Genomic DNA, 22180 nt, shown 5'->3' with positions numbered 1-22180 from the left:
GGCCAGGTTTCTTCACTGCAAAGTTAATTTTTCTCTCTGTAATTAATTATTTCATGGGGCTGAGTTATTTATTACTAGAATGACTCCAAATGATGATTTTGAAAATTCTATCATTCCTTCTACATTTATTAGTGGCACATCCTACTGTAAGAAAAAAATTCTCTTTATTCAGTTTATGTTATCTATTTATATCAGCATGGACTCAGCGACTCCTCCTTCTTTCAGTGGGTTATAACATGTTCCTATCATTATTTATTTTGATGCTCAAATAATTCCAGATTTGGGAATTCCAGTGGGAATCCCTTTGAGCTGGCTTCAGCGTCTTATTGTTCTGAGCACTTTGAGCACTTTCTTACTTTTTGGCATAAGATGTTCCAGGCTCACCTTTTACTTTTCCTGCTCTGTTGAGAAACCAAGCTAGGTGTGCTCAATGCTATTTGGGTGTCACTGTTCCCAGGCCTTTTCTGTAGTCAGAGGTAGGAAATATGTGTGAGTTTATGTCTCTATGTGTGTAAACACAAACATATTTACATCTCTCACTATTAACAGATGTAAATACAGACCTATATTTAAGTATGTACATCTATATTTATATATATTGAAAACCATGAGTTCACCCCAATGCCTCCAATTCCAGTCCAACCCCACAGTGTCATTCTCAGTTTCTTTCTTTTCTATATTTGTAAATTCCTCCTCCTATAGTGAGAATCTTGTCCCATGGTCTCTGCCACCCCACTCATGGATACCCCGTTCACCTCATTACTGTCACTGCTGTGCCCAAACCTAAGGCAGATGTCTGCTCACCCACCGGCTCTGAAGCGTGGCACTGGACTGCTGCCCCCACTCCCACGGGGCAGCTGCCTTGCTCAGCCCCACATAATGTCTCTTGGATTGAATTAGGGCTGGAGGGAGGAAGGAGACCTGCCTTCTCTCCTGGTAGGAGAAGCCCACAGTTATCATGTGAACTGCTTTCCGGTAGGTCTGCCTTTGTTCCTTACTAAATGTGCTACATCATCTTCAGTGGCACTTGGCTCTATTGTCACGAGTGGCATTTAACTTCAAATGGTAGGTGATTAAATTCACTTTGGCTATGATAAATATGCTTCCACAGTGTTTGTGTCTACACTCAAAAGAGCTGTTTTAGTATGAAAGAGAGTACCATAAATCAAGTCAATTTTCCCACTACCCCAAGCATAGATATTTAATAAGCGTGAGAAAAACTGTATGGCTTGGAGACTAGGAACAATCCAAGAAAGGCCTCAGGGAATCAGAACAGAAACAAACATGGCTCAAGGGACCTACACAAAAACCTGGCAGAGTCAACATATGTTTACAAAACTGCTGACGAGAAAGACTATCATTGTGATGATGCTGTGCTTCAATAAGGAAAAACCTGAGGATGTTACCGACTGGGCGATGCTGCGCCAACGTAAAAATACTCGAAAGTAATGAATAAAATAATTAGTAACAGAATGCAAAGAGACTGCTAAATACTAAGTACTGTTTGTACTTCTCCTGCAGCATTCCGGACCTCGGGATTGAGGAAGATGCCCTTTTCTTTTTGCCTTCCACCTCTTGGTGCTTTGGAACAGGTCCTCAGGTGACCATTCACTGAAGAAAATGCCGGCACTTTGGGGCTTCCTTCACACACTCTGAGCACAGTATTACAACACTTATGGAGTCGTAGTCAGTCAGACTGGACGCATTTAGGGAGAAAAATTTCAGTCCAGGTTACACCTAAATTTTTTTCCTAAGGGTGTCATATTTTCAGTAAAATACATATTTGATCCTTAATTTTCTCCTTTTTAACATTACAAATGCCACTATAAAATATATCTTTAGACAAACTAAATGGAATGGTAAATTCCAATAATTTCATAATTATTAAGCCCAATTTGATAATACTGATAATTTTAAATATTTTTTGTAAACAAGGACAAGTACAGAGTGCTATCTGTGAAATCAGACAGCATATCTTAAAAGTCCTTCATTTTTACCACTGTTTAAATACATGGATATTGAATAGTGCTGCAGCTATAAAGAGATTATGGAAACGACTGTTTCATGAGGAGGGATACATTTTTCTAACACTTCTAAGATAAGATTTTTAAAGAATATCAATGATTTGAGCAACTAAGTATTGTAGCATAACTGAACACTACAACAGGGCCAAACAGCCTGATAGTTTCGTTTGTAATCTGTGCTTATCATAATCTTTCATCCTAGAATGCAGCCATGACCGGCACGGAGGCACTTCCCTCCTGTGTTTGCCTTATCCTCTCTGAAGATGTGAACGGCAACCCTGGCAAGGTTTTTCAGGACTGAATTTGGACCATTAACCTCTTTGCTGATTGACCTCTGCCTACACTGAGGGGAGAGAACTTCCTTTGGGGCGGGGCAACCAGTGGGGGAGGCAGAGGACACGTTTCCTAGCTCTTCCTCAGGCGGGTCCTCACGTGACGGTGGCACCACTCAATCGCAGCATTCTGACAGCATCTCAGTTACTGGTGTCCTTTGTCTTCTCCCCCCCACCCCAGATCTTTAGTACGGATAATCAAGAGACGAGAGGATATACTTTATCAGCTTTGAGAAAGTCATCCAAATCCTTTCTCTACTTCTAAGCCTGAGAGTTACTTATAAATGTATAAATACAGACAACTGGCTGGAAGATTTACAACCAAGAGCCTTCCTTAGATTATATTTCTTCAAAGCAGACTTCCTTGAATTCTGAGTTATGGACTATAAGGGAGAATGAAATGACTACAGCTTTGAGGGTTTAGCACAGATGGGAGGAGTGACAAGTTAAGAGGATCGAGTCCTAGCGAAGACCGGAAGGCACATCATCCAGTTACGACCAGTTTGATGCTGAGGTCAGCGCCTGTAGCAAGGAAACTGACTACCATAGTGTTTCTCGACCTTTTTTACATCATAGCTCCTGACCCTTTTTAATATAATTTTTAAAATCACTTTCCATGAAATTTTAGTATCACAGATTTACTGTATGTATTTATGTACTCTATGTGTATCTGTACATTATACATTAAAAAGATTTCTTTGCCTATACCCCAAGAGCCAATTTTCATTCCTGTTGAGAACGCTTAATTTACAAGAGGGAAAGCCAGTATTTCCTATTTTGTTGAGGAAAAAAATAATAAGAATGAACTGTATGTAGGAAACCCTCAATGAGAAAATAACAAATGTTCACCATCTGTGATAATGGTTTTTAGATCACAAGTAAATTTAGCAGGATCTTGAGGATCTTTCTGACCCTCAGTAGCTCTGAGGGAAACACGTATCGATATTTGTTTTGTTAAAAAAGAAAGTGCAGCTCAGCTACGAAATGATGTGTTTTCAAGTCGCTCTGCTGGTGAACACATATCCTTAATCCTGGTTTTCTCACTCCAACATTCTTTTCACCAAAAGCAAAAGCCTGTGGGTTTTTTTTTCCTGTTTACTAAACTGACATGTGATTTTCAGAGGCATGTATTTAAGAAAAATTGGTAATTTAATTTCAGGGGGATATAAGATCACAGATGGATTTTATGAAGGTTAGAGCCAGGATGGTTTTGTGGAAGGAACACAACTTCAGGGTTAAACATAATTCGGTTGTGAGATCTATGAGGTCTTGGAAAAGTGGCAACATCTTTGTGCCGCGGCTGCCTCATCTATAGCAGTGCATTAACGATAACAATAGCAGTAGTTGTTTTCTGTGATTATAAAAATCAGGAAAAAATGCATATAAAATTCCTAGGACAGGCACAACTGGCACTCCCCAAACGGTGGCGTCTGTCCGGGCTCATTTCTGGAATGATCTCCTTTGTCTGTTTCCCCATGGCTGCTTGTCTGCTAGGCTTGCGGTTTCTTCGGCAAGACATACACACACAGACATAAGTGCAGACCACCACACTAACCACCACACCACACACGTTCTGTTTTCCAACCCCACCCTCTGAGGCTGCAGCGGGGTGCAGGTAAAGTTCATCATTTTTTGGTTTGGCACTTAACACCTTCTGGTGTCTTTCTACTACTTGAGACTTCATGTGTTAGATTAAATTTGAAATTTTTATACTCGCAGAGAACCCTGCTGATACTTTTTCACTTAACTGGAATAATGAAATAGAAAAACCGCCCCAGGTGACTAATCACAGCCAAGTAGTCAGCCATGGGCTCTGAGAACTGGGTAGAACAAACCCGAGGACATACTTTCAGGAATCCAAGGATGTCTTCTTGGATGAGTTCTTTGTGGAAAATTTTAAAATTTCGTGTTTTCATTTTGTTAACCTTGAAAAAAGAATCAAGTGTTGCCATATAAGAATGCAAAGTAAAGAGAGCTGGACCTTGTGGTGATGACATATTCAGGCCTAGAGAAGGCAAAGTGATAGCAGCCTGCAGCGGTCTGAACAGAGAAGGGGGTGGGAGAAGCGAGGCACCGTGGCAGGGGGCAGCACAGGCTTGAGCCTAGGCGAGAGCAGTGAGCACCACGGTCAGGTGTCCAGCAGTCACATTTATGCAGAAATGCAGGAGTCACAGGAAATTAACACCGATTTGAATTTCATTAGCTTTGTAGATTTCTGTAAGTAACATACAAAAGTGTTCTTGTTTTGTAGTTGTGTAAGTGCTACTAAGCACAAGGAGTTTATACTTCTTTTACAGTTGTACCTAATTCCGCAACATTACACTAATAAACATTAAGTCATCTCCTAACTGTTCTTAAAGGGTCAGTACATTTCTTAAGTTTGTGAACCACTGCTTTACCGTATAACTCAAATGGGGAGAGGGCACCCGTTTACTCTGCTGCTCACCTTCCACAACATTTTCCTGAGGTGAGAATTAAGCATTTGCCTTTGTTTACCTAATCTGACTGGGGATCCTATTTTGCCATCTTGGGAGTCATGACAAAAAGTGGAGATAACACCAAGCATGGCTTGAGAAATTAAGGAGGCAAGAGGACTATGCAATTTCAATATAAAATCATCTCATGCCCTCACCCCTGCTCCAAAATGTTTCCTTTATCTCTTATTGACTCTACTTTGAATTACCTGCGCCACTGTTCCAAAGCATCTCCATTTTCCTCAAGGCCTCGCTACATAACCACCCTTATACCTTTCTCAGCAAGTAACTTGGGATACTAAGATTTATGAATATTGAGGTCTTCAGACATAAACTCCACTCCACCTTCCCACTCCCATCCCACCTCCTGTCTCTGAGGAAAAAGCAATCTTTTTTCTTGCAGAGGGGAATCCAGACAGGACTGTAGTTCCCTCCCACCTACTTACAAAATTGTGATCAATGAATGAACCTTCTCCGCGAGGATCCTTGTGCCCACTGAGATTGCACTGGCATCAACTGTCAACCCTAAACACCCACCACTGCACACAGAAACACACGTGCCCTACTTTTGGATTCAGGAGCTTCTTGCTTTCTAAACAGCAATTCCTAAATGAGTTTTCCTTCTGCAGTTAAAATACCCTTGATGTTAAGATTATATGCTCTACTCAGGACGAAATCATCTCTAATTTTGTAAGTTAGGCTTTGCTGGGAAAACAAAGATTTTTGTTTGTTTGTTTGCTTGTTTTAAAGGGAAGCAATGGGCTTAGCCTAGACCTCAGGTAGGTCCAGCTCCAGACAATGCACTTAAAAACCAAAGCTGTCTCACTCATCCTCACACTCTCAGTGCCTGGGACACTGCCTGCTCAATTAATGGTGCCTGGATAAATAAAAGAATGTCACTCAACTGACCCACATTCATCCAGGCCTCTCCCTACCAATGTAATTCTGCCCACATTTCTTATCTTGGCATTCAAAGCCACTGATGCTTTGTCTCCCACTTTCCGGAGGAGTGTTATTAACCCCCGACATGTTCCCTATGCTTCAGCTAAATCAAGCTTCTTTTACCTCCTGATACACTCTGAGTTTTCCTTATCTTTGCTCAAGTTTTTTCTTCTGCCTGAAATTCTCTGTTTCTGCCCATGGAAACTGTACCCAAGCAAGAACTAGCTCCAGTATCAATCTCTTTCAGAAGCTTTTCAGGATGTCTCTCAACACTCCCAAAGAGTCAGATCGAACACTCATGATACCTGTCATGGGAGGACTCAGCCTTCTGTGAATAAGAATGAAGATGATGACGACGCTGGTACTAACGTTTATGTGTCACTTACTGTGTACTGAAGTGCTTTATTTATACATGATGCTAAGCACTTCACATATACCCACTCAGTTTACTCTTCTCAATAACTCTATCTACTACTCTCTCCTTTTTATACTGGGGTACTGAGAGGTTAAGCAACTTTCCAGCTACACAGCTTTTAAGGAGTAGAAGATGGATTTGTAACCGAGGCAGTATGGATGCAGACTACTAGCTTTTCTCAGTGGGTTCTGTGAGAGAATTAAGCCCTAATATCCAAAGGTACCCACTGTATAAAATGAATTAACTTCTCTCCTATGTGTCTAGAATGGTACTAGCTATGTCATCCTTGGGATAATTAAGAAAACAGTCACTCTAATCACACGTATAGGGATTAATTTTCTCACAGAACCCTGGTTGAAAAAGAAGTTGTTTTAGCAATTTTTTTTTTCAATTAGAAAAGTAAAAAATATTGCATAGGTCTTAATCCTTGACAATCAAGTGTATTTACGAACAGCAAGTATCTTCACATAAACAGTTCTGGTTGGAAGACCCAGAGGGCGCTCCTCTGGGGGAGGGGATGCTTCTCACTGCTTCACTGCTTTCTTTCAATGCGTCTGGATGCTCTTTGTATTCCTGACATCCCTTCCTCATCTTAGTAAACCTTACAATCTTCAAAAGCTCCAACTGCATCTCATTCATCTTTGTCTCCTATGAGAGCCATCCCAGTGTTTAAATCATGTTCACATGGTCATGTTTCTCTTTAATTAAGTAAATTCTTACATTCAGTAGTCCAGGCTAGTTGATAAGCACCTTCCTTACTAACAACTAACACTACCTGTTATATTTTTTTGGTTGTATCTGACAGGCATTTAAAAATCAAGATTACTGAGGTATAAAGACAATGAGATACACCCACTTAAAGTGTATAATTTGGTGAGTTTTGATGGAGGTATACACCTGTGAAACCATGGTCCCATGTGAGGTACAGAACATTTTCATCATTCCCAAAAGTTTCTTCTTGCCCCTTTGCAGTACATACTTCTGCTACACCCAGCTTCAGGTAATCACTGATCTGCTCTCTATCATCATGGAATAGTTTGCCTTTTCCAGAATTGCAAGTGAATGAAATCACACAGTATGCAGTCTTTTGCGTTTGAGTTCTTTCACTAAGCATAATGATTCTGAGAGCCATCCATGTTGTTGCATACATCAGTAGTCAGTTCCTTTCTATTACTGAGCAATAATTCATTGTTGTATGGAGAGACCATATTTTGATTACCCATTCACCTGTTGATGGACATTTGGGTACTTTCCAGTTCTGAGCTACTATGAATAATTCTGTCATGAACATTTTTGTGTAAATCTTTGTGTATATAATAATACTCCTTTCTTTTGAATAAAGGCTTGGTCATATAGTAGGTATATGCTTAGCTTTTGAAACTACGGTTTCTTCAATAGAACTTTATTGGCAGCTTTATTTGTAATAGCCAGAAACTGCAAATAACCATCCATACATAGGTAAATGAATAAATAAATTTTGGTGTATCCATACAATAGAATACTAATCATCAAAAAAGAATAATAAACAACAATATGGATAAATCTCAAAATAATTAGGCTGAAGGAATGAAGCCAGACAAAAAAAAGAGCACATGATTCCATTTATAAAAAATTCTAGAAAATGCAAACTATAACCTATAGTGACAGAAAGCAAATCAGTGGTTGCTTGGAGACTGTGGTGGAAAGAAGAATGATTACAAAGGGGCATGAGGAAATTTTTAAGGGTGATGAAAATGTTCTTGATTATGGTGATATCAAAATTCCTCAAGTTGAATACTTTAAATATGTGCAATTTATTGTATGTCAATTATACTTCAATAAATTTGTTTTTTTTAAGACAATGGCACTTGTGGAAACAGACAAGTTCCTTGATGTGATATGATAACTTTGAAACAGTCTCTACTATTTACAAACTTTAATGCAGTAGAAGATTATTTTCCTGGGTGTCTGAACTCTGAAAACAACTGAGCAGCAGAATTGCTCTAAAGAATCTTAAGACAAAAACAAAAAAACAACAACCTATTAAAGTAAGTAAAATAAAATAAAATAAGTCCCATGTGTAATAACTGCGTTATTTCTCATGTGCATGCTAGTGGTGTGACCTGGAGCGTTGTGACTGATAGGCCTGCATGATTTGGGTGGACTGATGTGTGTTACAGGTGAGGATGGTGAAGGGGTAGTGATCCTGAACATAGAAAACATAAAATTCAAGAGAAAAACATTTTACACGACAAAGGACATCTTTTAATGCTAAAAGCCGGATTCAACAATGAGGCTATAACAGCTGTGACTATGTACAAAACAACATAACTACTGTTATAAAACAAAAAGGACAGGAGATGCAATGTGACATAGACAAAAACACACAAATAACAGGAGACTCTAATCTCCCAAGCTCAGTACAAGACAGATGAAGTAGACAAAAAATAAGTAAGGATATACAAGGCCAAAACAGCATAATCAATAAGGAGATCTTATTGCTATATAGTGAACTTCACACCCTGATGACAGAGAAGACACCTTCTCAAAAAACATGGACTATTCAAAAAACAATCATATATTAGGTCACAAAGAAAACTCCAGTGAATTCCATAAAACAAAAAATATTATAAACAACACTCTGATGTCAATGTAATAACACTAAAAATTATTAATAAAATAAAAAACTAAAAAGTTTTGTCTACCTGGAAATTAATAACATCTTCTATTAACTCACAGAAAAGAGGAAAAATACAAACTGAAAAGAAAGAATTTTTTTAAAAAAGATAGTTTTGGGGGGTAGAATCAGAATCTATGGCAAATATTTAAAGCAGTGAGCAGAGAAAAATTCAAATCCATAAACCATTATATCAGTACAAATGAAAGAATGAAAATAAACTATGTGCCTCAGAGAAAAAAGATTAAAAAAACAAAGAACAGAGTCCTAGAGACCCTTGGGATGATATCATAAGGTCATGCGCAGCTGGCGTTCCAGGAGGGCAGAGAGAGAATGAGGCAGGAAACATAACTGCAAATATAATGCCTGAAAACTCCCCAAATTTGATGAAATACATAAAGTTACAGATTCAAGAAACCTGGCAAACTTTCAAGTAGGATAAATTCAAGCACATACAGAAATCAATAGGCTTCAGATACATAAGCAAGCCGTTACAGAGCATAATAGTAGAGAAAACTCCATTAATAATAGCAAAAAGACAAAAACTCAGGAGTAAACTTAACAAGAAATGCACAAAACTCCTGAAAAACACAAAAGTAAGCTTGAACACATAGATAATCCTTGTTCATGAATAGGATAAAATACCACGTTATTAAAATGTTGGTTGTCTCTAAGTTAATTTACACATTCAATGCAATTTCAATAAAAATAGCAACAGGCTTTTTAATTGAGCTAGAAAGGTGATTCTTAAGTTCATATGGAAAAAATAAAAACACCCAAGGCAAACCAGGAAAACACAGAAAAAAAAAAGTGGCACATAGGGGAGGAAGAAAGAGTCTGATTAGATAAAAATAAACTTGAAGTAGATCAGGGATGAAAATGTTAAAATAAAAAGAAATCAAACCATGAGTACTGTAAGTAAATACTGTTGGGATCCTTGGACACAGGGGAAAGTTTTCTATGACCCCATATCCAAATGCAATAAAAAGAAAAGACTGATAAATTCTCGCCACGTTAAAAACAGAACAAAAACACTGAAGAGGAAGGGTTAATCTCCTTAATACATAAATAACTCTGTAAAAATGAAAGAGTTTAAAAACCTGACAGAGAAATGAACAGATAATTCACACTCTTCTCCGAAAAAAGATTCTGAAATGGCCCTTACGCATATGAAAAGATGTTCGAACTTACTCATAATTAGAGAAGTGCAATTAAAGTTACATCAGATGCCAAAAAAGTATGACAACACATTCTGTAGGTGTGGCTGTGGGGGAAATGTTTATTTCTCACACATTGCTGATTGGGGTGCAAACTGGTACATCCCCTCGAAAGAGGAATTTAGCAATATCTAACAAAACTACAAATGCGTTTACCTTTTGACTCAGCAATTCCACATCTAGGAAGTTACCTGAAGGATACACCTCCAACATTATAAAATGGTATATGCCAAAAGTTATTTACTATAGCAATTTGTTTGTTACTGCAAAATACTGGAAACAACTTAAATGCCCACACACAGGAGAATGGTTGAATAAACTATGGTACATCCACACCACAGAATACTACACAGCTGTAAAAAGGACTAAGGAAGATCTCCAAGAACTGATACCAGGAGACCTGCAGAATATGTTAAGTGGAAAAAAAAAAAAAAAAGCAAACTACAAAACAGTATCAATGTTACTTCTTGCATAAGAGAGAAGGGAGAACAATAAAATGTATACTTATAGCTGCTTCAGGAGGAAAAATATGAAAGGAAGGGTAAACTAGAAACTAATGAGATTAATCCCCTTCCATGGGTGGGGAAACAGGGTGGAAGAATTAGGGGATGGAAATGGGATGGGAGGGAGAAGTAGGCAGCAACACTTTTCTGAGAACATCATTTTTGGTACAGTTTTGACTTTCAGAACCTTGTGAATATATCACACACTCAAAAAATAAATTAATGAAATCTACAAGGATGAAGGAATATCCAAATTGGGCCAGCACTAGCCCTGGGCCCAGGACTGCCCACAAGCAGATGACACCACCTCCAGGATGCCCAGGCCCTGCAGCCAGCCACCCTGTAACCCAAACCTGCCCACCAGCACCAGAACTCCGCGGGCTGTGCATCCAGCCATGCCAGGACCCAGCCCCACTCATCAGTGCCTGGCAGCCTCCATACAAGGCAGGGCCAGGCAAGCAACTGGGTCAGGGGCCAATCACCCCTACCATCATGCCCATAGTTGTTCAACCCGGCACAACAGAAGGGCCCATGCAGCCCACTTAGAGGCCATCCCTAGAGCATATAGCCACAAAGGATGTCTCTTACATAAGGACACTTTTCCAAGATCAGAAAATGTAACCAATCTACCAAATACACAGAAATAAATACAGAATTAGGCAAAAAGAGGCAACAGAGGAATGTGCTACAAATGAAGGAACGAGACAAAACTCCAGAAGAACTAAGCAAGATGGAGACAAACAACCTATTTGATAAAGAGTTCAGGGTAACGTTCATAAAGATGTTCAGGGGCTTCCCTGGTGGCGCAGTGGTTGAGAGTCTGCCTGCCAGTGCAGGGGATGCGGGTTCGAGCCCTGGTCTGGGAAGATCCCACATGCCGCGGAGCAGCTGGACCCGTGAGCCACAATTGCTGAGTCTGTGCGTCTGGAGCCTGTGCTCCGCAACAGGAGAGGCCGTGATAGTGAGAGGCCCGCGCACCGCGATGAAGAGTGGCCCCCGCTTGCCACAACTAGAGAAAGCCCTTGCACAGAAATGAAGACCCAACACAGCCATGGATAAATTAATTAATTAATTAAAAAAAAAAGATATTCAAAGAACTCGAGAGAAGAATGGATGAACACAATGAGAAGTTTAACGAAGAGTTAGAAAATATAAAGAACCAAACAGAGCTGAAGAACACAATAACTGAAATAAAAAATACACTAGAAGGAATCAACAGATTAGATGACACAGAGGAAAAGATCAACAAGCTAGAAGACAGAGTAGTAGAAATCATGCAAACTGAACAGAGAAGAGGAAAAAAAAATGAGAACAGTTTAAGAGAACTCTGGGGCATAGCAAATGTACTAACATTCACATTATAGGAGTCCCAGAAAGAGAAAATAGGGAGAAAGGGGAAGAGAATGTACTTGAAGACCTAACAGCTGAAAACTTCCTTAACCTGGGAAAAGAAACAGACATCCAGGTCCAGGAAACACAGACAATCCCAAATAAGATCAACCTAAAGAAGTCAATTCAAAGACACATTGTAATTAAAATGGCAAAAATTAAATATGAAGAGAGAATATTAAAAGCAGAAAGGGAAAAGCCACTAGTTACATACAAGAGAACTCCCAGAAGGCTAACAGCTGACTTCTCAGCAGAAACTCTATAGGCAAGGAGGGAGCAGCATGATATATTTAAAGTGATGAAAGGGAAAAACCTACAACCAGGAATACTCCACCTGGCATGGCTATCATTCAGATTTGAAGGAGAGATCAAGAGTTTTACAGACAAGCAAAGCAAAGCCATGAAACTGGCTTTGCAAGAAAGGGACTTCTCTAAGCAGAAAAGGCCACAACTAGAAATATGAAAATTACAAAAGGAAAAATCTCATTGGTAAAGACAAATATAAAGGTAGAAGATTAGCCACTTAATAAAGCTAGCTGGAAGGTTAAAAGACATAAGTAGTAAAATCACCTATATCCTCAGTAAGTAGTTAAGAGACATACAAAACAAAAAGATGTAAAATATGAGGTCAAAAACATTAAATGTGGGTGGTGATGGGGGGAATAAAAATGCAGGGTTGTTAAAATGAGTTTGAACTTTAAAGAACAGCAACTTAAAATAATTATGTGTGTGTGTATATACATATATATAAAGCTCATGGTAACCACAAACAAAAATCTATAATAGATACACACACCAAAGAGAAAAGAATCTGAACATAACACTAAATAGTCATCAAATCACAAGGGAAGAGAACAAAATAAGAAAGGAACACAGAAGAACTACAAAAAAGAATACAAATCCCAAACAATTTTAAAAAATGGCAAAAAGTACATACATCAATAATTATTTTAAATGTAAACGGGTTAAATGTTCCCATCAAAAGACACAGAATGGCTGAATGGATACAAAAACAAGACGCATACATATATATATGTATGTGTGTATATATATATATATATATATATATATATATATATATATATATATATGCTGCTTACAAGAGACTTCAGATCTAAAGACACACAGAGATTGATAGTGAGGGGATGGGAAATGGTATTCCATGTAAATGAAAATGAAGAGATAGTTGGGGTAGCAATACCTATATCAGAAAAAACAGACTTTGAAACAAAGACTGTAAAAGGAGACAGAAAAGGACATTACATAATGATCAAGGGATCAATCCAAGAAGAATAGATAACAATTGTAAAAATATATGCACCCAAAATAGGAGCACCTAAATATATAAGACAAATATTAACAGACATAAAGGGAGAAAGTAACAGTAACGCAATTAATAGTAGGGGACTTTAACATCCCACTTACATCAATGAACAGATCATAAAGACAGAATATCAATAAGGAAACACTAGCCTAAGAAACACATTAGACCAAATGCACTTAATAGATATAGGTACAGAACATTCCATCCAAAAGTGACAGAATACGCATTCTTTTCATGTGCACATGGAACATTTTCCAGGTTAGCTCATATGTTAAGCCACAAAACAAGCCTTCGTAATTTAAGAAAACTGAAATCATATTAAGCATCTTTTCCGACCACAAACACATGAGACTAGAAATCAACTACAAGAAAAAACTGCAAAAAACCACTAACATATGCAGACTAAAAAATATGCTACTAAACAATCAATGGATCACTGAAGAAATCAAAGAGGAAATTTAAAAATAGCTGAAGACAAATGAAAATGAAAACATAACAATCCAAAATCTATGGGATGAGCAAAAGCAGTTCTAAGAGGGAAGCTTATAGCAATACAAACCTACCTCAGGAAACAAGAAACATCTCAAATACACATCCTAACCTTACACCTAAAGGAACTAGAAAAAGAACAAACAAAACCCAAAGTTAGCAGAAGAAAAGAAATCATAAAGCTCAGAGCAGAAATAAATGAAAAAAAAGGAAAAGATCAATGAAACTAAAAGCTGGCTCTTTGAAAAGATAAACAAAATTGATAAACCTTTATCCAGTCTCATAAAGAAAAAAAGAGAGATGGCCCAAATCAATAAAATCAGAATGAAAAAGGAAAAATTATAACCAACACCACAGATATACAAAGGATCATAAGAGACTACTGTGAGCAATTACATGCCAATAAAATGTACATCCTAGAAGGAATGTATGTACAAATTCCTAGAAATATACCATCTCCCAAGACTGAAGAAAAAGAAAATATGAATAGGCCGATTACCAGAAATGAAAATGAATCAGTAATAATAAAAACTCCCAACAAATAAAAGTCCAGGACAGATGGCTTCACAGGTGAATTCCACCGAACATTTAAAGAAGAGTTAACACCTACTGTCCTCAAATTATTCCAAAAAAATTGCAGAGGATTGCTTCTGAACTCTGTACCAATTTGTACCAGATTGCTTCTATACCAGGCCAGAATCACCTCAATACCAAAACCAGATGAAGCTAACACACACACACACACACACACACAATTACAGGCCAATATCACTGATGAACACAAATGCAAAAATCCTCAACAAAATATAAGTAAACTGAATTTAACAATACATTAAAAGGATCACACAACATGATCAAGTGGGATTTATTCCAGGGATGCAAGGATAGTTCAATATTCACAAATCAATGTGATACACCACATTAAAAAACTGAAGAATAAAAATCATATGATCATCTCACCAGATGCAGAAAAAGCTTCTGACAAAATTCAACATCCATTCATGATAAAAGCTCTCAACAAAGTGGGTATAGAGGGAACATACATCAACATCATAAAGGCCATATTTGACAAGCCCACAGCTAATCTCATATTCAAGGGTGAAATGCTGAAAGCATTTCCTCTAAGATCAGGAATAAGACAAGGATGCTCACTCTCACTGCTTTTATGGAACACAGTATTCAAAGTCCTAGCCACAGCAATCAGATAAGAAAAAGAAATAAAAGGAATCCAAATTGGAAAGGAAGAAGTAAAACCATCACTGTTTGCAGATGACATGATACTATATACAGAAAATCCTAGAAATGCCATCAAAAAACTACTAGGGCTCATCAATGAATTTGATAAAGTTGCAGGATACAAAATTCATACAAGGAAATCGGCCACATTTCTATATACTAACAACAAGCTATCAGAAAGAGAAATTAAGAAAACCATCCCATTTACAATCGTATCAAAAAGAATAAAATACCTAGGAATAAATCTAACTAAGGAGGTAAAAGACCTGTACTCAGAAAATTATAAAGAAATTGAAATTGAAAGAAATCGAAGATGACACAAATGGATGGAAAGATATACTGTGCTCATGAATTAAAAAAAATAATACTGTTAAAATGACCATACTACCCAAGGCAATCTACAGATTCCATGCAATCCCTATCAAAATACCAATGGCATTTTTCACAGAACTAGGACAAATAATTCTAAAATTTGTATGGAAACGCAAAAGACCCTGCATAGCCAAAGCAATCTTAAGAAAGAAGAACAAAACTGGAGGTGTCATGCTCCCTATTTCAAACTGTACTACAAAGCTACAGTCATCAAAACATTATGGTACTGGCACAAAAACAAACACACAGATCAATGGAACAGAACAGAGAGCCCAGAAATGAACTCACATTTATATGGTCAATTAAGCTACCACAAAGGAGGCAAGAATGTAGAATGGGGAAAAGACAGCCTCTTCAATAAATGATGTTGGGGAAACTGGACAGGTACATGCAAAAGAATCAAACTGGACCACTTTCTTACACCATATACAAAAATTAACTCAAAATGGACAAAAGACTTAAATGTTAAGACCCAAAACCATAAAACTAGAAGAAAACATAGGCAGTCTGCTCTTTGACATGGGTCTTAGCAATATTTTTGGACATGTCTCCTCAGGCAACGGCAACAAGAGCAAAAGTAAACAAGTAGGATTACATCAAACTAAAAAGCTTTTACACAACAAAGGGAACTTTCAACAAAATGAAAAGGCTGCCTATGGAATGGGAGAAGATACTTGCAAATGATACATCTAATAAGAGGTTAACATCCAAAATATATAAATAATTCATACAATTCAACATCAAAACAAACAACCCAAGTAAAACATGGGCAGAGGATCTGAGTAGACATTTTGCCAAAGAACATATATAGTGGCCAATACACACATGGAAAGATATTCAACACCACTGATCATGAGGGAAATGCAAATCAAAACCACAATGAGATATCACCTCTCATCTGTCCAGAATGGCTATTATCAAAAAGACAACAAATAACAAGTGTTGGTTAGGATGTGGAGAAAAGGGAACTCTAGTACTGTACACTGTTGGTGGGAATGTAAACTGGTGCAACTACTGCAGAAAAACAGTATGGCAGTTCCTCAAAAAATTAAAAATAGAACTACCATATGATCCAGCAATCCCACTCCTGTGTATTTACCCAAAGAAAATGAAAACACTCATTCAAAAAGATATATGTACCCCTAAGTTCATTACAGTATTATCTACAATAACAAAGATGTGGAAGCAACTTAAGTGCCCATCAATAGATGACTGTATAAACGAGATGTGGCGCACACACACACACACACACACACACACAGGAATATTATTCAGCCGTAAGAAAGAATGAAATATTGCCATTTGTGACAACATTGATAGACCTACAGGATATTATGCTAAGTGAAATAAGTCAGAGAAAGACAAATACTATATGATTTCATTATATGTGGAATCTAAAAATCAAAACAAATGAACAAACCACAACAAAACAGAAACACAGTCACAGATACAGAGAACAAACAGGTGGTTGCCAGAGGCGTAAGTGGTGGGGGATGAGGGAAATAGGTAAGGGAGATTAAGAGGTACAAACTTCCCATTACAAAATAAATGAGTCACAGGTATGAAATGTAGAGTGTAGGGAATGGAGTCAATAATTATGTAATATCTTTGTATGGTGACAGATGGTTGTTAGACTTATTGTGGTGATCATTTTGAAATGTATAGAAATACTGAATCACTATATTGTGCACCAGGAGCTAACATAGTTTTGTAGGTCAACTGTACTTCAAAAACAAACTCACAGAAAAAGAGATCAGATTTGTGGTTACCAGAGGTGGGAGTGGGGGAGGGGGAATTGGATGAAAGCCGTCTAAAGGTACAAACTTCGACTTATAAGATACATAAGTACTAGGGATGTAATGCACAACATGATACATATAATTAACACTGTTCTATGTTATATAGGACAGTTGTGGACTTCCCTGGTGGCGCAGTGGTTAAGAATCCGCCTGCCAATGCACGGGACACGGCTTCGAGCCCTGGTCCGGGAAGATCCCACATGCCGCAGAACAACTAAGCCTGTGCACCACACCTACTGAGCCTGCACTCTAGAGCCCGCGCGCCACAACTACTGAAGCCCACACGCCTAGAGTCCGTGCTGTGCAACAAGAGAAGCCACTGCAATGAGAAGCCCATGCACCGCAGCGAAGAGTAGCCCCCGCTCGCCGCAACTAGAGAAAGCCCACGCGCAGCAGCGAAGACCCAATGCAACCATAAATATATAAATTAATTTTAAAAAAAAGTTGTTAAGAGAGTAAATCCTAAGAGTTCTCATCAAGAGGAAAGAATTTTTTTTCTATTTCTTTTATTTTGTATCTATATGAGATGACAGATGTTCACTAAACTTACTGTGGTCATCATTTCATGATGTATATAAGTCAAATCATTATGCTGAACACCTTAAACTTACACTGTGAATTTATTTTCCACAGTGGTATGGGTTAGTAATTCTGAAACTACTTTATGTGGATTCAAGAATTAAACACATAAGAAAATATATTGTGGATGGTGGGACGAGGGGTTCTTCACTGTCAGAGAAGAGCATTAGAAACATGGAAAGGGGGAAGGGTAGAATGAACCCTGTGATGCTGGGCTGAAACTGGAGATATCAGTAAGGGTGCCTAGTTTTTAATATACACAGTGACAAAGACAGACAGGAATACATAGAGATGTATGTGTGTGAATGTGAATACACACATGTATTTCCTATTTCTGCCTACTGAGAGGATCTAGAAGCAGTGAACAAACAGAACAAACAGTAGCAATGAATACAGCTCGCTCCCAGATCTTGGTTTATGAATACTGCACTAAAATGAACTAGACTTCCCAGGAGAAAGGGCTGATTCCAGGGCTAGGGCAAAGTACAAGCTGAGACTGGAACATCTTTCTGTGCCAGAAAGCAAATAAGTTCTCAAAGAATGAAGGGAACCTGTCAAAAGGACATAGATACAGCAGAAACTAACACACCACTGTAAAGCAATTATACTCCAATAAAGATGTTTAAAAAAAAAAAAAAAAAAGGACACAGAAGCCAGCTTGAAGGAATTCCCACTGGCCAAATCTAAGACAATCTGAGCAATAAAATAAATAATAGTAAGAGAACTGCTCTTCATACATACTATTATTTACTAATACTTAGAATAAAATAAGATTCCATGATTCCACAATGATATAAATTAACAGATAAAAGCGGCAGAAAAGAAAGCTTGTCTTTAAAGTAGAACGTTGTCTAATAAATGTAAGGAATGATGAAATTAGAAAATCACCACTTAGCAATTACCAGCATAATAATTGTTTTAGGCAACAATTACCAATGGATACTAAAACTATTTAGTATAGGTGAGAGTTGGATGAGGAGTTTACATAATGTAAAAATATTTCCTTATAACATACTTATTTATTACAAAATTACAAAGGGAAAGCTGAGAAGCCACAGCATCACTTCTGTGGTCTTCCTGCCAAAGGGGAACGACCCAATCTAATCACAAGAAGCCAAGAGATGAACCCAAATTGAATGTCATTCCACATAATAATTGACCTGTACTCTTCAAAAACATAAAAGACAAAAAAATGAAAAAGTATAAGATTACAGAAAAGATTCTATTTTAAAGGAGACTGAGAGACCAGACAATTAAATGCAACATGTGATCCTGGACTGGATTGTGAAATGGGGAAAACATATTTTATTTCTTTTGCTACAAACGATACTATTGGCATGATTTGAATAAGGTCTGGGATTGGTTAATAATGCTGTATCAATGTTAATTTCTGATTTAAATAATTGTACTGTGGTTAAATAAGAGAATATCTTTATTTTTAGGAAACACGCACTTAAGTGTTTACAGGTAAAAAAGCAACATGTCTGCAACTTACTCTCAAATGTTCAGGGAAAAAACATTATGTATAGATATGGAAAGAGCATGATGAAGCAAATTTAATTAAGACATTAACATTTGAGGAATCTGGATGGAGGATATACAGGGATTCTTTGTATTATTTTTTGTAACTTTCCTTAAGTCAGAAGTTACTTCAAAATAAAGTTTTAAAAAACTCATCCCACTGTACATATTAGAGCTGTGCATTTCAGTGTATGCAAAACATAACTTCAACTTTAAAAAATTTTAATGACAAACATTTTTCAAATAGATAAGAATGCTGTGAATACTGTCAAACACTGCCAATAAAAGTATAAATTGTTATCATGTTTCTAGAAAGCTCCTGGAAATATGTTAAAGAACCCAGAAAGAGGTCTAAACTCTTTGACCCTGTAATTCAATATCTATGACTTTATTTTAAAGAAATATTCTGGAATATATATAGAAATAAAATGACTTATGTGCAATGCTATTCATCTTAGCATTAACCACAGCAGCGAAGTCCAGGACATGATCTTAAATGTTAATCAATAAAGGGTGATTAAATTATAGCAAATATATAATGATATATTGTACAGCCACTGAAATAATGGCTTCAAAATAAAAAAATAAATTATTGGATGTTTACAGCGAGACAAAGAAGTAAAAAATGATTTCATTTTCAGAGGAATATTTAATAACATGGAAAAATGTGCACTATGAGGTTGAGGGGAGAAAAGGAGGCCACAAAAATGGACGCTCATTATGGTCCCCATTTTGTTTTTCTAAAAATTATATGAATGAAAAAAAAGATTAGGACAAAATACTCTGAGTGGTAGGACTTACAGTTTACTTACATGCTCTGCTTTGTATCCTTCAAATTTTAAAAATGGTCTAAAATGATTATGCACTATATTTATGATGGAAAAACTAAACCTTAACAAGATATTTCTTATATTAAAATATCTTGAATTGGTAATCCAAACTGTTTCCTCATAGTAACAGCCTGTATGTAATTCACTTCAACAAATCTTAAGGTATTGTAATTCTAGATAAGCAAATATAGACTTTTATAAAAAGAAGCAAGACAACTATTGAGAAAATACTTATTACAATTTTAAAGCATTTCTATAGATTTAAAATTGAAAAGAAATGAGTATTTTATTTCATCAGACCTGTCAGCAAATCATTATATTCTGACTCTTTGCAAAATAGGTATTTCCTTACCTCATATGATTCTGATATTGTTCTAGGAAATGACTCATATATTACACACTATCGTCATTCTCTATGATTTTTGGCAAATAAGTTATGCCTGACATTTCTTTTAAAACATTAAGAATGAGGCCACTTGAAAAGAATTAACAAGATTAAATTTTTAAAAAGTTTCTACATTATCGAGGATTGCACCCAGTTTGAGCATCTGAGGGAGAGTCAGATGACATACTACCAACCCCAAAGCCACAATTCAATAAAGCAGTCTAGTAATGCTCACTAGAGAAAAACATTTTAATGAAGAGTCTATAAGAACAACAAGCACTCCAGAATTTTGAGCTACAAAATTAATTTATAACAAGAGGACTTTAACCACCTCACAAATTGAAATTCTGTTTACCATGCAAACATATTTTGATGAACCACTCAAATAGAGCAGATGACATTCTAGGCATAATATATAAATGAGACTAAATTTCACTGTAACTCCTTTATTCCTATAAAATAGAAACAATTAAATAATAGTAATTATTAGAGACATTTATTGAGAACTAACTGTATATAAGACACTATGCTAGGGGGCTTCCCTGGTGGCGCAGTGGATAAGAATCCACCTGCCAATGCAGGGGACACGGGCTCAAGCCCTGGTCCGGGAAGATCCCACATGCCGCGGAGCAACTAAACCCGTGCACCACAACTACTGAGCCTGCACTCTAGAGCCCACGAGCCACAACTGCTGAAGTCCACGCGCCTAGAGCCCATGCTCCGTAAAAAGAGAAGCCACCGCAATGAGAAACCCGTGCACCACAACAAAGAGTAGCCCCCGCTCACCGCAACTAGAGAAAGCCGGGCGCGCAGCAACGAAGACCCAATGCAGCCAAAAATAAATAAGTAAATAAATAAACAAGAATTTTTTAAAAATTAAAAAAAAAAAGACTATGCTAAGAACTTTGTTTTATTTCCTCAACAACCCTAACAGATAAGGACGTTTATTTTACTTTCATCCCAATTTACAGATAACGAAACCAAAACAGTGGTAAGGTAACTGGCTGGGATTCTTAACCTCAGAGCTGTCTGTGCCCAAATTCCCTGGTCTTAGCCAGGATACATCTGAAGACTTTACATGAGCTAATAAGGCATACCTTAACAAATGGAATTAAAATGTATTTTAACAATTTCAAAAGTGGTAGTGTATTATCGTATACAAAGATTTTAACCTATGGCAAAAAAAGCAAAAACAAAAACAATTTAAGTGTCCAAGAGTGAGGATCTGGTTAACTGAACTACTATCTGATGCACTTACTTGAGTGGATATGAAATGATTAAACTGATGCTTATAAAACAAAATATTAAAAATTACCAAAAACAGTATGTGAAATTGAAAATGAACAAACAAACCCAGGAAACAAATTTATATAAATGACATTTTAAAACCAAAATAGCCTACACAGAAAAGATTAAGGAGATACTAAAAAATTTAAGTGTTATCTGAGTAGTGGGAATAGGTATTAACTTTTTTGTTTCCCCTCTTCTTTCTCACAAATTTACCATAAGTATATACCACTGCCATTTTGAGAACGAATAATCAAACTATTTTCAAAAGAGCTAAGTAGCTCAGCAGCGCACATGCGCGCGCACACACACACACACACACACGCAAACCAAAGAAAATGCAAAACCAAGAATGAGAAGTGCAAACAATGACTGACAATGAAAACACTTAAAAACTGATATCAGC

General features: G+C 37.1%; 1 protein-coding gene and 1 long non-coding RNA gene across 16 annotated transcripts in view; one reads left to right on the top strand and one right to left on the bottom strand.

Annotated features, from left to right (window-relative positions):
• Window positions 1–22180, bottom strand: part of MRTFB (myocardin related transcription factor B) — a 258022-nt gene that overhangs the window by 76925 nt on the left and 158917 nt on the right. The gene's annotated exons all lie outside the window — the stretch shown is intronic.
• On the top strand, window positions 1534–21352 carry LOC309645110. The gene is made up of 2 exons (XR_014254745.1): window positions 1534–1600; window positions 2227–21352. It is a non-coding gene; the product is annotated as an uncharacterized lncRNA (long non-coding RNA).

The sequence above is a fragment of the Balaenoptera physalus genome, assembly GCF_965194825.1.
Source record: "Balaenoptera physalus genome assembly, chromosome: 16".
NCBI lineage: Eukaryota > Metazoa > Chordata > Mammalia > Artiodactyla > Balaenopteridae > Balaenoptera > Balaenoptera physalus.
This window is presented reverse-complemented; position numbering and strand designations above follow the sequence as displayed.